This window comes from Scyliorhinus torazame, chromosome 2 (genome assembly GCF_047496885.1).
Source record: "Scyliorhinus torazame isolate Kashiwa2021f chromosome 2, sScyTor2.1, whole genome shotgun sequence".
NCBI classification, from domain to species: domain Eukaryota; kingdom Metazoa; phylum Chordata; class Chondrichthyes; order Carcharhiniformes; family Scyliorhinidae; genus Scyliorhinus; species Scyliorhinus torazame.
Genome location: NC_092708.1, coordinates 207,729,899 through 207,745,017, shown reverse-complemented (window position 1 = coordinate 207,745,017; position 15,119 = coordinate 207,729,899). Strand labels below are relative to the sequence as shown.

Here is a 15,119-nt window from a genome sequence, read left to right as displayed (position 1 = left end):
CCACTGATTGGTATGTTAGTGACTGGGGATCACAATTCCAAGATGGTCAGCAAGAGAGCAAGGAATGTGACGAGGAGAAACTTGTTTACTCAGTTATTGGGATTTGGAATGTGCTGCCTGGGAGAGTGGAAGAGGTAGATTCCATAGGAGGTTTCAAAAGAGAGCTGAAGATTTATTTGAAAGTGATGAATTTAGAGGGCTACAGAGATAGTGCTGGGAATGGGACCAACTGGGTTACTCTGTAAATAACAAACAAATAATAAAAACATTTTCAAAAAAATAATTAACAGGGCCACCCTACCACCACCTTTTCAGAGTTTCTTGCCTATCAAAATTGTCCAAGTACCCTTGAATATTCAGGTCCCAGCTAGGTTTCTCTAATGGCTATCAGGCCATACACGTATTGGTGCTTAAAATTGATCTGCTTTGTTATGAATGCTGCACAAATTCAGATAAGAGCCTTTAATTCTGACTTTCTCCTATTTCTGCAATCTCTCGCCTTATCTACTGGTGCACACTTAAATTTGTACTTTCTTATTGTTATTACCCTTTTTGCTACCTTACATTATTGCCTTGTCCTCTAATTTACCACATCTTTCTCAAGTGATCCTCACCCCTCCGCAATTAGATTAAAGCCCTCTCTACTGCCCGAATTATACCGTTCAGATGAGGACGGTCCCAACAGTTCCCATGTAATACTGGTGCCGGTGCCCCAGGACTCGAAACCCATTCTGCCGACACCAATCTTTAAGCCAAACATCCAACTCCCTAATCTTACTTACCCTGTGCCAATTTGCTCATGGCTCAGATAATAATCCAGAATTTACCATCTTTGTGGCGCTGTTTTTTTATTTAACCCCTAGCTGCTCACTCCATGGAGCAGAACTTCTTTCCTAGTTCTATTCTATGTCGTTGGTATCTACATCGAATACGCAAATGGATCCACCCCTCACACTGCAGGTTCCTTTCCAGCCCTGAGCAACTGGCACCGGGTAGGCAACACAGTCTTCTGTGTAATGCTCTCTGTGTCTATTCCTCGGACTCTACTGTTCCCACTACTACATCCCTACTTACTTAATCCCCACCACTTGAATGACGTCCAGTGCCATGGTCCATTTGCTCATAACCCTGTAGCCCCTGCTCTGATCCATATAGGGTTAAAGAACCTCAAACCTGTTGGACAATTGCAAAGGCTGTGGCTTTTTTGCTTCTGCCTTCTCGACCTCCATGCCGTCCATGATAGCATGGCATAAGCTACATAAGTCAGAACCCTGAAGTATAAAACAATGAATAAAATCAAGTAGATTGCCGCATTTCAGTGAACCGTCAACATTATAGCTTTTTATTTTCATCTTTTGAGAGTCTACAGCGTCATGGGACCAAAAAAGTAATTGACTGTCAAACTGGAGGTTAGAATACATCAATTGTTCAAACTTAAATTGGTTTGCTCAAACCATCATAATTTGTTTGCTTCGCCAAAAGACTGCACAAAGCCAGCAATAACAGCAGACAAGAACAGCAGAGTAACAATGCAATCACCTTGATAACTGTGCAGGTTATCACTAATGATATACTTATTCTTTCTGTAACTCCGTGAAGAGATGCCAAAGATTTTCTATGCCTGTGCTGAACAATGAGTGGCGCAGTACACATTTGCATTTTGCTGCTACAACACAGTCAATTGTGGAAAACTACTGCATGTTCATCAGGTGATGCAGGTGAACGTGGTGTGAAACAGAACATTGTAAAAAATCAAATTCTAGTCTGCAATCAAGGTCTAGCAAATGATCCAATCCTATGGTGTGCAATTCCTGAGAGTTTGAAAGCAGCAAAATAGAATCAAATGAAAATGACAGAAGCCAAGCTCCACTTGTAGAAAAGGCTCAGTGGCAGACTCGTTAAAAATAAAATGATGAACTGCTCTGTGGCTGTCCCATTAATTCTGTGCAATTGCTCAGTGACTAAGTGACACCCCGAATTATTTTGATTCACACTGCTAGCCTAGAGCTTCCCTAGAGTATTATCAGTCAGACTAGCTTTATTTTATTTTAGGGAAAATAAATATTTAATAGTTCAAATTTGTTTTCCTGACAAAGCAGCACCCTGCTGCCCCATCCCCCAGCAACATTAGAAAGATTTACAATACACCCAGGGCCCTTAGCTTCTGCAATTCTTCAGCTGTGGAAAACGACAAAGGTGCGTACATTTAGCTTCAGAATTTCTCCATTGCTATCCATCTGGCATGTTTAACTTGCTCTTTTAAAGTCACAGAACAAGTAACAAAATGGCCATCACAAGGAAAAAAATTATCTTCATCTTAAGGAGTGGGGAGATTAAATTTAACTTTCAAACTCCATCCAACATATAGTTAAAATCAAGCCCAGTATCTGACATCACACAGCCAATCAGGTGATTGAGTGCAATACATCCAAGCAGCAGAAGAAACACAAGGAAGATGCTGAATGATCTCTTCATACTCGCCACACCCAACACATTGATCTTTGGAATTATCCCACAAGTACATCAGTCCTTTATAAAATTAAACTTGGATTCTATTTCACTCTGTGCAGACTTAATAATGAACCCCTGATCAGAGTAAATAAAGTGCCTGGTGAAGAATATGTGGAATGGCCACCCCAATCAAAATTATCACCAGGGTAACAAGAACAGGCTAAAACTATGAAATCAGATTTATTTACAGGCAAAAAAAAACAACACAGCTGCAGCAAGATACTAAAATAGTACAATAATCAAACTCACAATATGTGCATTGGTTGAATATAAAATAAATTATTGAAACTTCCTGAAGTTCTTTGCAGCATGAGTTTTAGTCTCCAATGCTCTCAAGGCCCTGTTCTACCAGACAGGCATCATGTTTTTGCAGATTATAAACATCACTGAGATCATACATTCTTGGAAAAAGTTAAATAGAAAATAATTTCAAATGGTAGAAATTACGCCATTGTTGTGAAAAAAAATACCGTGTAGCGCACAGTTAAAACTGTACACTTTGGTCAGTTATTAGACCGCAACACGGGGGGGGGGGGGGCAGCACGGTAGCATTGTGGATAGCACAATTGCTTCACAGCTCCAGGGTCCCAGGCCCCATTCCGGCTTGGGTCACTGTCTGTGCGGAGTCTGCACATCCTCCGTGTGTGTGCGTAGGTTTCCTCCGGGTGCTCCGGTTTCCTTCCACAGTCCAAAGATGTGCAGGTTAGGTGGATTGGCCATGATAAATTGCCCTTAGTGTCCAAAATTGCCCTTAGTGTTCGGTGGGGTTACTGGGTTATGGGGATAGGGTGGAGGTGTTGACCTTGGGTAGGGTGCTCTTCCCAAGAGCCGGTGCAGACTTGATGGGCCGAATGGCCTCCTTCTGCACTGTAAATTCTATGATAACACAGCTGAATTTACATGATCTTTAAATGTCATTCAGATCCACATTTGTGCCTTCTTGTGCTTTCTGGGACCAACTAGGCACAGAGCTCAGAATACTTTATTTGGCTGTCTGCAGAATAAACAGGTGAAACATAAAGGAACCTGTGAACATGGTTCTGAATCCATCAAGATCTGAAGAAGCAGCTGCTAGTGACATCTAAGGAAGATATAGCAGCTATGAAAAGTAAAAGCAGATGCCAGACAGTAAGGCAATAAGGATTTTGAATCTCAAACATTATATAGAGTTAGATATAACTCTATATAGTAATTAATGGATAGATATGTTTTTATAAAAGAGAGATCCGTTAGCCAGGGTTCAAAAAGTAGCAGTCCCATCTCTGGTTCATGCTATGGGTTCAAACCCAAGATGTGTACACAATCTCATCTAGGCTGACACTCCAGTGCAGTACAGAAGTGCTGGCAGCAAAATTTGGATCCGTAGTACCACTGGTGTTGGCGCTACAAAGCCCAGAGTCCCAAAATTGATGAGTTGCACCACGCAGCATGTAAAGGCTCTATCGTGAACTTGCTGTGCCTGCACCAGAAGCAGAGTGGGCAAATCATGAGTCTAATACTGATTTGATGCCCCACTTCCCATTTTAGACCTTGCAGCTGCTGTTAACTCCCTCTAAAACACACTCAGCCAAACACAAGGTCTCTCCTCACCAGCCCTATTCAATAGCATCTCTGTGGGATTTTCAGGTGAGCTGCTTTTGTCTTTCTTTTGTTCCTGCATTGTTGAAAGGGCTCTCAAAAGTTGTTGATGTTGGAAGGATTGATGCTGCACTTTTCCAAGGCCAGTGGAGTTTGTAGGGCTGTGAGTTTCTACTTTCAATAATGCTAATACTTTATGTGAGAGACATATTGTCGCTCTGCTAGTAATCCGGAAAACAAGGATAAGGCTCTGGGGAACCTGGACTAGAATCCCACCATGGCAGATTTAATGAACAATCTGGAATTAAAAGTCTAATGGTGGCCATGAAACCCAAACCCATCTGGTTCACTAATGGTCCTACCTGGTCTGGCCTACATGTGACTCCAGACCTACAGCAATGCGGTTGACTCTGAAAATGCCCTCTGAACTGAAACCTGTCAACCAAAGTCCTCCTTACCTGCGCCAAAATTGGGTGAGCCGATTTTCAGACGAGTCATACTTACAGAATCATATCTGACAGATAATGTCCCAGGCATCACCATTCCTGGTTATATCCTGTCCTACCAGCACAACAGATCCAGCAGAGGTGGCAGTGTCACAGTGATATTCTGGAGGGAGTTGCCCTGGGAGTACTCGATATCGACTCCGGACCTCATGAAGTCTCAGGGCACCAGGTCAAACACAGTACTATTTGCATGCCAAACAACATAGCAGCAAGTAATATACAGAGTTAGGCGATTCCACAACCAACAGATCAGATCTAAGTTGTGCAGTCCTGCCACATCCAGTCGTGAATGGTGGTGGACAATTAAACACCTCACTGGAGGGGGCCGGCTACACAAAAATCCCCATCCTCAATAATGGAGGAGCCCAACACATCAGTGCAAAAATATAAGGCTGAAGCATTTATAATAATCTTCAGCCAGAAGTGCTGAGTAGATTATTCATTTAGCCTCCTCCAACATCACAGATGTCAGTCTTCAGCCAATTGAATTCACTCCACATATCAAGAAATGGCTGATGGTACTGTAAAGGCTATGGGCCCTGACAATATTCCAGCAATAATACGGAGGACTTGTGCTCCAGAACTTGCTGCACCCCTAGCCAAGCTATTCCAGTATAGCTACAACGCTGGCACCTACCCAGCAATGTGTAAAATTGCCCAGGTATTTCCTGTACACAAGAAACAGGGCAAATCCAACCCAGCCAATTACCGCCCATCAGTCTACTCCTGATCATCAGTAAAGTGATGCAAGGGATCATCAACAGCACTAACACGCCGCACTTGCTTAGCAATAACCTGTTCACTGCTTAGTTTGGGATCAGCCAGGGTTACTCAGCTCCTAACCTCATTACAACCTTGGTTCAAAACATGGGCAAAAGAGCTGAACACCAGAGGTGAAATGAGATTGATTGCTCTTGATATCATGGCAGCATTTGATCGAGTATGGCATTGAGGAGCCCTGGCAAAACTGGAGTCAATGGGAATCAGGGAGAAAGCCCTGCACTGGTTGAGTCATACCTAGCACTAAGGCTGTGGTGGTTGGAAGTTAATCATTTCAAGTGCAAAACAACACTGCAGTTCTTCATGGTAGTGCTCCAGGCCCAACCATCCTCGGCTGCTTCATCAATGATCTTCCTTTCATAATAAGGTCAGAAGTAGGGGTGATGACTGCACAATGTATAGCAGCTAGACCTGGACATTATCCAGGCTTGGGCTGGAGTAACATTCAGGTCAGGCAAGTGCCAGGCAATGACCATCTCCATCAAGGGGCTGGTTTAACACAGTGGGCTAAACAGCTGACTTGTAATGCCAGCAGCATTACAATTCAAGGCCAGCAGCGCGGGTTCAGTTCCCGTACCGGCCTCCCCGAACAGGCGCCGGAATGTGGCGACTAGGGGCTTTTCACAGTAACTTCACTGAAGCCTACTTGTGACAATAAGCGGTTATTATTATTAAGAGAGAATTTAACCATCACTCCAAAAAATTCAATAGCATTACCATCGCTGATTCTGCCACTATCGTGCTTAATGGTGACTGATGTACAAGAAGCATTGCGTGAAAGTTGATGGTGCAGTGGATAAGAAATCGCAACTGAAGATGTATTCACTGACCTTATCTACCCATGTGTCATCACTGAGCTTTTTGCTGCACTGCAGCCAGGTTCTCGGGTCTACACTCCATGAACTGATCTTCAGCTAATTGCTCCGATTCCCTCCGCAGTTTGTGCCTCACGGGTCACCTGGACTCCTGCAGAAATATGAGCTCTCTCCTTATTGCCGCTTCCTGGATTAAGGTCTCCATGGCATAGATAACCTGGAAACCCTTTATCTGGCCTACTAGTTCACTGGTGGTCTTATTTATTCCCAGAAATACTTTTGAGACAATTTAAGCAGCTGCTGCAGCCAAAATGTGCCTCCAATTCAAGAGGCGCAGGCTGCTTTAACACCATTAGGCTGGCAGAGACTCAAGCTAGCCATTCCACGTATGAGCCCTCTGCTGAACGTGTAGTCAGCCGGCTGTGTGTTCAGCTGCACGTAGTAATCATGCTGAGCGAGCAGCACAATGTTTGCTGCCTCCAGCGCCCCTAACGAGCATGAGGTAATCAAGCATTGCAATCCCCACACCCAAAAAACAATGGTCAAATTTTTTAGTCAGCTGAGATTTAAAGCCTGGCCCCATCCACCTTCTCAAGTTTATGCCAAATATCCCACTGAATTTGGATGTCCATTTAGCTCTTAACCAACATCACTAAAACAGATTATCTGTCATTATCTCATTGTTGTTTGTGGAACTTGCTCTCCCGTATCCTATGTTGCAACATGGATAACATTTCAAAAGTATTTCATTGGCTGTGAAGCACTAAGGGTCATCATACTATGGAGCTTCTTTCTTTCCTTTTACAATGCCATCCCATGATTTTGGGATATTTGATACACAGAACTTAAAACATCTTGCTAATTACAGCTCCACATTTCGCTGCCAAACTCCAAAAGGTCTTGTGAAAATGCATAAGCCTGTTTGTGCCGCAGTGCTAAGCTACGGTCTGCACCAACAACATTACCATTTCTGCAGATGTATGGGAAATGCCAGTTCAATATACTCCAGAGGGAAGAGCCATTCATGAAGAGCTCCACTCTGCTGTGTTGACTAAAACTCACTCCCAGCCAACTAAATTTACCAGCCCCCACCACATGAAACTTGCTCGGCCATCTGCTATTCAACATACAATACCATTCACAATACCATTCATTTCCGGAGTTCAAAACATTGGGACAAAATGTGTTGCAACAATACATGCAGAAGCTGCTAAAATGATGCCACCATTTAATCCTCTTGCTGACAGCATAATTCCTACCCTGCGCTGCGAGAAGAAAGGGTTTGCACACAGATTGGTGATAATCCAGCATCTCTCTGGCAATTGAAATATTGTGAAGTACACAAATTGGGTGCCAAAACGCCTTGTACCTGATGTGTTAGGCAGGTTGGTTTGATGTGGACTGCACTCGATGCAGGGAAGTTAGAAACAGACGTCTAACACAGGAGAAGATCCAACACTGTTTTATTCAACTAGATGAACTGCTGTACATATTCAGCTGTGTGTTGACACTATACTGATCTGACTAGTGACCTTGTACTAGCCTGACCAGACTTACTAGCTACTGCATGGTGTTTGTGCTTGCTAGCTCGTGGACTCTGACTGTCTCAGTGGCTGGGTCCAGAGAGAGCGGGAAACCTAGTGCCCTCTGGCTTTACAGTGGTAGTGTCCTGTCTGGTGATTGGCTGTGCTGTGCTGTATGCTTACTGGTCATCCTACGTGTCACATCACAGCCTGTCTGCATCTTATATACGAGTGGATATTATGACATCTCCCTTTTTTTTTCTTAGTTAAATAAATACTGAGGTGTGTACATAATATATATATATATATATATATATAATATACATACACACATGCCTGACTATACACAAACGGTGATTGAACAAACGTATATACATGGGAAGGTGTCGATAGTGCAGATACATGGCAAACTAAGCAATATTTACAAGAGTTAAGTCGACAAAAATTTACAAAAGTTAAGTCTACAGATTCAGTCTTTGTGGCGGGCGACAAATTCTTGTTGATCGCCTCAGAGGTGGATCAGGAGCCGCCTGCACGTGGAGAGGTGGGATCGCTGCCATTGCGGTGGTCGAGTGGGCTGGCAGGACCGCTGGCAGATCGGTGGCCTCGTGGCAGGGTACGTCCGGAGGAAGCATGATAGCCGGCGGAGCACTGCGGTCAGGTGGTGGGCGTGGAACTCTTCGCAATGTCCATCCGTTGCGCCGTAGCAAGGAGCCATCAGCCATGCGAACAATGAAAGACCTCGGGGCAACTTGTTTGACAACAACTGGATGCGAACATGATCGGCTGGAGCCAGCTCAGGTAAATCCGTGGCATGAGCATCATATATGGCATTCTGCTGGGCCTGGGACTGCTGCACTTTTTGTAGTACCGTGAGGTGGTCAAGGTCTGGAACATGGATGGCTGGAACTATGGTCCTCAGTGTGCGATTCATGAGCATTTGCGCTGGGGGCAACCCAGTGGACAGTGAGGTTGCCCTGTATGCCAGCATTGCCAGGTTGAAGTCGGAGCCTGAGTCTGCAGCTTTGCACAGCAACCGCTTGACAATATGGACCCTTTTCTCGGCCTTCCCGTTTGATTGCAGGTAGTGGGGACTGGAGGTAACGTGGCGGAAGTTGTAGGACTGTGCAAAATCAGACCATTCTTGGCTGTAAAAGCATGGACCGTTGTCGCTCATTACTCTGAGCGGTATCACGTGCCTGGTAAACGTTTCTTTGCAGGCTTTGATGACCGCCTTCGACGTCAGGTCGGACAGTTTCACCACTTCTGGGTAACTGGAGAAGTAGTCGACCAGGAGTACGTAGTCACACCCCTTGGCGTGAAAAAGGTCTACATCTACTTTGGACCACGGAGAGGTCACGATCTCGTGCTGTTGCAGTGTTTCCTTGGGTTGAGCCAGTTGAAACTTCTGACAGGTGGGGCAGTGGAGGACTGTGTCGGCAATGTCCTGGTTGATGCCCGGCCAGTAAACCGCCTCCCAAGCTCTGCGTCGGCATTTCCCGCCTCCAAGGTGACCCTCATGGAGTTGACCCAGCACCATAGCCTGCATGCTTTGAGGAATAACGATCCTGTCGAGTTTCAGAAGGATTCCCTCCACAACCGTCAGCTCCTCTTTAACATTAAAGAATTGGGGACATTGTCCCTTCTGCCAGCTGCTGCATCACACGCTGCAGTAAAGGATCCTTGGTCGTTTCCTCACGAATTTGGACCACCCGTTCAGAGGCTGGGAGGTTGGTGGCACACAATTGCACTTGCGCTTCTATGTGGCAGATGAAGTCACCTTGTTCACATGGTGTGGTGATGGACCGGGATAGGGCATCTGCAATGATCAGCTGTTTGCCTGGCGTGTAGTCAAGTTCGAAGTCATAGCGGCGGAGTCGAAGAAGAATTCGCTGTAACTGAGGTGTCATGTCATTTAAATCCTTCTGGATTATGTGGACTAGAGGCCTGTGGTCCGTTTCCACCGTGAATTTCGGCAGGCCGTAAACGTAGTCATGAAACTGGACTATTCGCGTCAGGAGACCCAGACACTCCTTTTCTATCTGGGCATACCATTGCTTAGTGGGCGTCATGGCCCTGGAGGCATATGCCATTGGGGCCCAGGACAAAGAGTCAACTCGCTGGAGGAGCACCGCCCCAATGCCATCCTGGCTTGCATCAGTTGATATCTTGGTTTCCTTGGTTGGGTCGAAGAACGCTAGAACTGGGGCTGTGGTGAGCTTTGCCTTCAGCTCACGCCATTCCGCTTCATGTGTGCGCAGCCACTGGAATTCCGCTGACTTCTTGACAAGATGGCGGAGGGCCGTGGTGTCGGATGCCATATTGGGAATTAATTTCCCGAGAAAGTTGACCATCCCAAGGAAGCGGAGGACCGCCTTCTTGTCCTCCGGGGTCTTCATGGCGTTGATCGCCAAGACCTTGTTGGCATCTGGCCGCACACCCTGCCGCGAGATGTGGTCGCCTAGAAACTTTATATCAGATTGACCAAATGAGCACTTGGCCCTGTTGAGCTGGAGACCATGTTCATGAATTCGCTGGAAGACCTGCTTGAGGCGAGCGATGTGTTCCTGGGGCGTTGTGGACCAGATGATCACGTCGCCCACGTATACGCGTACCCCCTCTTTGCCCTCCATCATCTGCTCCATCATGCGATGAAACACTTCGGAGGCAGATATGCGGTTGTAACAGTAGCGGCTGAACGGGGTCCCGGGAGGAGTCCAGCTTAGTGAAGAATTTGGCATGAGCCATCTCACTGGTTAACTCTTCACGCTTCGGGATCGGGTAGTGCTCCCGCATGATGTTGCGGTTTAGATCCTTGGGATCAATGCAAATGCAGAGCTCCCCTGATGGCTTCTTTACACAGACCATGGAGATGACCCAGTCCGTTGGCTCAGTGACCTTCGAGATGATGCCCTGGTCTTGGAGGTCCTGTAGTTGCTTTTTCAGACGATCCTGGAGGGGCGCCGGCACCCGGCGTGGTGCATGTATTACGGGGGTAGCGTTTGGCTTGAGCAGTATTTTGTATCGGTACGGGAGAGTGCCCATTCCATCGAATACACTGTGGTACTGCGTGATAATGTCGTCTATGTCGGCTTGCAAATTTCCATCGGCGAGGCCGATGACGATGACATGGTGTGGACTCGCTGAACCAGGTTCAGGAGCTTGCAGGCGCGAGCACCGAGCAGGGATGCCCTGTTAGGCCTGACGATTTCAAATCGTAACGTTGCCTTGATCGCCTTGTTGGATACCCCTAGTTGATATGAGCCACTGGCAGCTATGGCATTGCCATTGTAGTCAAGGAGCTGGCAGGCCGGTGGAAGAATGCTTGGTCGGGCCCGGATGGTGTTGAGGTCGGATTGGGAGATGAGGTTCGCAGACGCGCCGGTGTCCAGTTTAAATCGGATGCGAGCCTTGTTAATTGTGAGGACAGCACACCACTCGTCGTCAGGATCCACACTGAGGATCGCGAGGCGGTGCGCAGGTGTGGTGGAGGCCAGCTCGTGTGTGGTTATGATGCCCACCCGATATGGAGACTTGAGGCAGTCAGCATCAGGCTGTCGGGATCAGAATTTGGCATGCCTTGTTGTATTGAGCGGATACTTCTGCGCCGCATGGGATTGCTGGCTGCTGAGCGGTGGAGCGGATCTGCAGAGGATTGCAGAGTGGCCAAGCTTGCCACACTGGAGACATCGGCGTCCTCTTGCCAGACATTGCCGCTTTAAGTGGGCGGAGACACAATTCGGACACGTCATGACGCTGACATCAGCGCGATCCGTGCGCCATCGCGCATGCGCAGTGCGGTCGGCGTACACACCTGCGCAGTCGGGTTTTCGGGCTCGTCGTCCACTCGGTCGTGGCGCGCATGGGCAGGGATCCGAGAAAACGAGTGAAACGGCGACGCTCCTCGATGCTCAGGCCCTGCATCTGTGCAATAGTTTGCACCCTTTCTGCCTCGTGGGAGGCCAGTTTTGCAGTTTCTGCCGCCCTGATGTGGGAGTAACGATTCTTGGCATGCTTATGGACAACGCATGTCTCGATAGCGACAGAGAGGGTCAACTGTTTGATTTTGAGCTGCTGCCGCAGGGAGTCGGAGTGGATCCCGAAAACGATCTGATCCCGGATCATGGAATCAGCCGTCGAGTCATAGTTACATGACTGCGCTAGGATGCGGAGATGGATCAAGAAGGACTGAAAAGGTTCATCCTTACCCTGAAGCTTCTGCTGGAAGATGTACCGTTCAAAACTCTCATTCACCTCAATGTCGCAGTGGCTGTCGAACTTCAACAGGACTGTTTTGAATTTTGTTTTGTCTTCGCCGTCGGCGAACATAAGCGGATTGTAGATGTGGATGGCGTGGTCACCCGCAGTGGGGAGAAATAGCGCGATCTTCCTGGCATCCGATGCTGCCTAGAGGTCGGAGGCCTGGATGTACAAGAGGAACTTTTGCTTGAAGATTTTCCAGTTGGCACCAATGGTTGGCGCGATGCGGAGGAGGCTGGATGTTTTCCATTTCGCTGGATGGCTGCTTACTGGTCGATGCTGATTTACTCGAGGTAGGTCCGTCAAGATCAATATCACTCTGGTACCATGATGTGTTAGGCAGGTTGATTCGATGTGGACTGCACTCGATGCAGGGAAGTTAGAAACAGACGTCTAACACAGGAGAAGATCCAACACTGTTTTATTCAACTAGATGAACTGGTGCACATATTCAGCTGTGGGTCGACACTATACTGATCTGACTAGTGACCTTGTACTAGCCTGACCAGACTTACTAGCTACCGCATGGTGTTTGTGCTTGCTAGCTCGTGGATTCTGACTGTCTCAGTAGCTGGGTCCCGAGAGGGGGAAATCTAGTGCCCTCTGGCTTTATAGTGGTAGTGTCCTGTCTGATGACTGGCTGTGTTGTATGCTTACTGGTCATCCTATGTGTCAATCACTGCCTGTCTGTATCTCATTTTATACACGAGTGGATTTTATGACAGTACCCACTTGCTTACCATGTTGTTGTGGAACTGAACCACAGACTATTGGAGGCCAGTCCATTGAAAGAGCAATCAATTTAGCTGTGCAGTGGTACACAGGAACCAACAACCATTTTCTCAATGCTACACTGAGGGGTAGCTACAGTGACAAAATAAAAAGTTACTGCCTGCTCCTTTAAAACAAGTCACAAGACTAGAGCCCCTTTACCAGGCCATTACTCCAGAGTTCCTTTATTACACAGGTGGTGCCAACACAGATACCACAGAAGAAATGATTTGAATGAACATGACTAATCAAACTAGCAGCACTAAGAAGCAAAAGTTGTACACAGCCAAAAACAATAAAATATAATTCAGCTCCTTATTAGCCTCCCACCAAAAATGTCTAGCTTGTTACCTACAAAATGAATGACATTTTTATTAGAAAGAAATTGAACAAGAATTTAAATTCATTAAAAAAAAATATCTTATAGTCCATGCTTCATTGCATCTTATAATAGAAAATATCTGATTAGAAAACAAATGGGAACAAATCAGCTGAAGTGGGAATTACAGGACTTCGGGTGGAAGCCATGGAGTGAGTGGTCGCACACAGGGCAGCTCCAGCTCGAAGGCGTGGATTTGAGCTCTTTTTACACAAAATCGGGAGAATTTAAAAAAAAAAAAATTTAGAGTACCCAATTAATTTTTCCCAATTAAGGGGCAATTTAGTGTGGCCAATCCACCTAGCCTGCACATTTTATTTTTTGGGTTGTGGGGGCGAAACCCACGCAAACACGGGGAGAATGTGCAAACTCCACACGGACAGTGACCCAGAGCCGGAATCCAACCTGGGACCTCGGCGCCGTGAGGCAGCAATGCTACCCATTGCGCCAATGTGCTACCCGGAGAATTTTGATGGGAAAGTGTAGCTGAAGGTGTGAAGGAGAAGTTCCCCCGGGAGTGGCATGTCTGCTGGTTACCAGAAGGTTAACGACCTGGCCAAGTAATTGGAAGAGACCTGTGGCGCAGCAACAACTGGAAAGATGGCAGAGAGGGGAGGGTCATCGCAAGTTGGAAAACCCCAGAAGGAGCAGCTGATGGCATTCATCGAGAGGAGTTCAACCAACAAAGAAAGGAGATGCAGGAAGACCGATCGAAGGACCGATTGCACCCCTGAAAGGCTCGATGGAGACAGTCGCGAAGTGCTTGGAGATACAAGGGTCACAGATCCGGGAGATGGAGACGTGATGGCTGACCACAACGATCGGGTGGTAGCATTGGAGGTGGAGGTAGGGCTCCTGGGGGACCTTTGCAAGTCGTTAAGGGCAAAGGTAGAGGAGCAGGATTACAGATCTAGAAGGCAGAACCTGCGTCTCGTTGGCTTGCCTGAGGGTATGGAGGGTATAGCACGGGTGCTACAAGATATGTCTCGAGGATGCTGGCGGGGCTCGTGGCAGAGGGAGTGCTGGACAAGGTGGATAGAGCACACAGGTCCCTAAGGCCGAAACCAAGAGCGGAGAGCCGACACGGGCAATGATTGTGAGGCTCTACAAGTTTGTGAAGAAAGGAGATCCTGCAGTAGGCCAGGGAGAAACAGAACTGCGAATGGAAGGGGATTAAGGTCTGAATATATCAAGACATTGGGGCAGAGCTGGCGAAAAGGCGTGTCAGGTTCATCAGGGCCAAGGCGGCTCTCTATCGACGGCAGTTCAGGTTTGGGGTGCTGTACTCAGCAAAACCGTGGGTGACTTCTGAAGGCCAGGAGTATTATTTCAAAACCCCAGAGGAGGCCAACTGAACTTTGATGGGAGACGGAAGATTTGGCACAACGGAGTTCGGCGGATGAGAGTAGTGTGGGGGCCGGAGGATTTTTTTCCCCCCTTTCTTCTCGGGGGGGCAGATTTCACTGTGGTGATTATTTGTTAAGGGGTAATAAACTTATTAGCCCCCCCCCCCCACCAGTCTGTGGTGGTATTTATTTTTTAGAAGAGGTGACCTGTGGTTTTGGATCTTTGTTTGTTTGGATAGACTTGATAAAAGATCTTAAAGTAAGGAACACTTAGGAGGCAGTGATCATAATATGGTAGAATTCAGTCTGCAATTTGAAAGAATGAAGGTAGAATCAGATGTAAAGGTGTTACAGTTAAATAAAGGTAACGACAGGGGCATGAGGGAGAAACTGACGAAAATCGACTGGGAGCAGAGCCTAGTGGGAAAGACAGTAGAACAGCAATGGCAGGAGTTTCTGGGAGTAATTGAGGACACAGTACAGAGGTTCATCCCAAAGAAAAGAAAGGTTATCAGAGGGGGGGATTAGGCAGCCATGGCTGACAAAGGAAGTCAGGGCATGCATCAAAGCAAAAGAGAAAGCCTATAATGTGGCAAAGAGTAGTGGGAAGTCAGAAGATTGGGAAGGCTACAAAAACAAACAGAGGATAA

The 15,119-nt window shown here is 46.9% G+C and overlaps 1 protein-coding gene across 4 annotated transcripts in view; it reads right to left on the bottom strand.

Moving 5' to 3' along the window:
* bard1 (BRCA1 associated RING domain 1) overlaps positions 1-15,119 on the bottom strand; it is a 317,511-nt gene that overhangs the window by 275,168 nt on the left and 27,224 nt on the right. The window contains exon 1 of one of the 4 annotated variants that reach the window (XM_072483174.1): positions 1,540-1,647. The exons of the other annotated variants lie outside the window; for them this stretch is intronic. The gene's annotated coding sequence lies outside the window, so the exon portion shown is untranslated. Of the gene's footprint in view, positions 1-1,539; positions 1,648-15,119 lie in introns of those variants that run through there. 4 annotated transcript variants of the gene reach the window in all.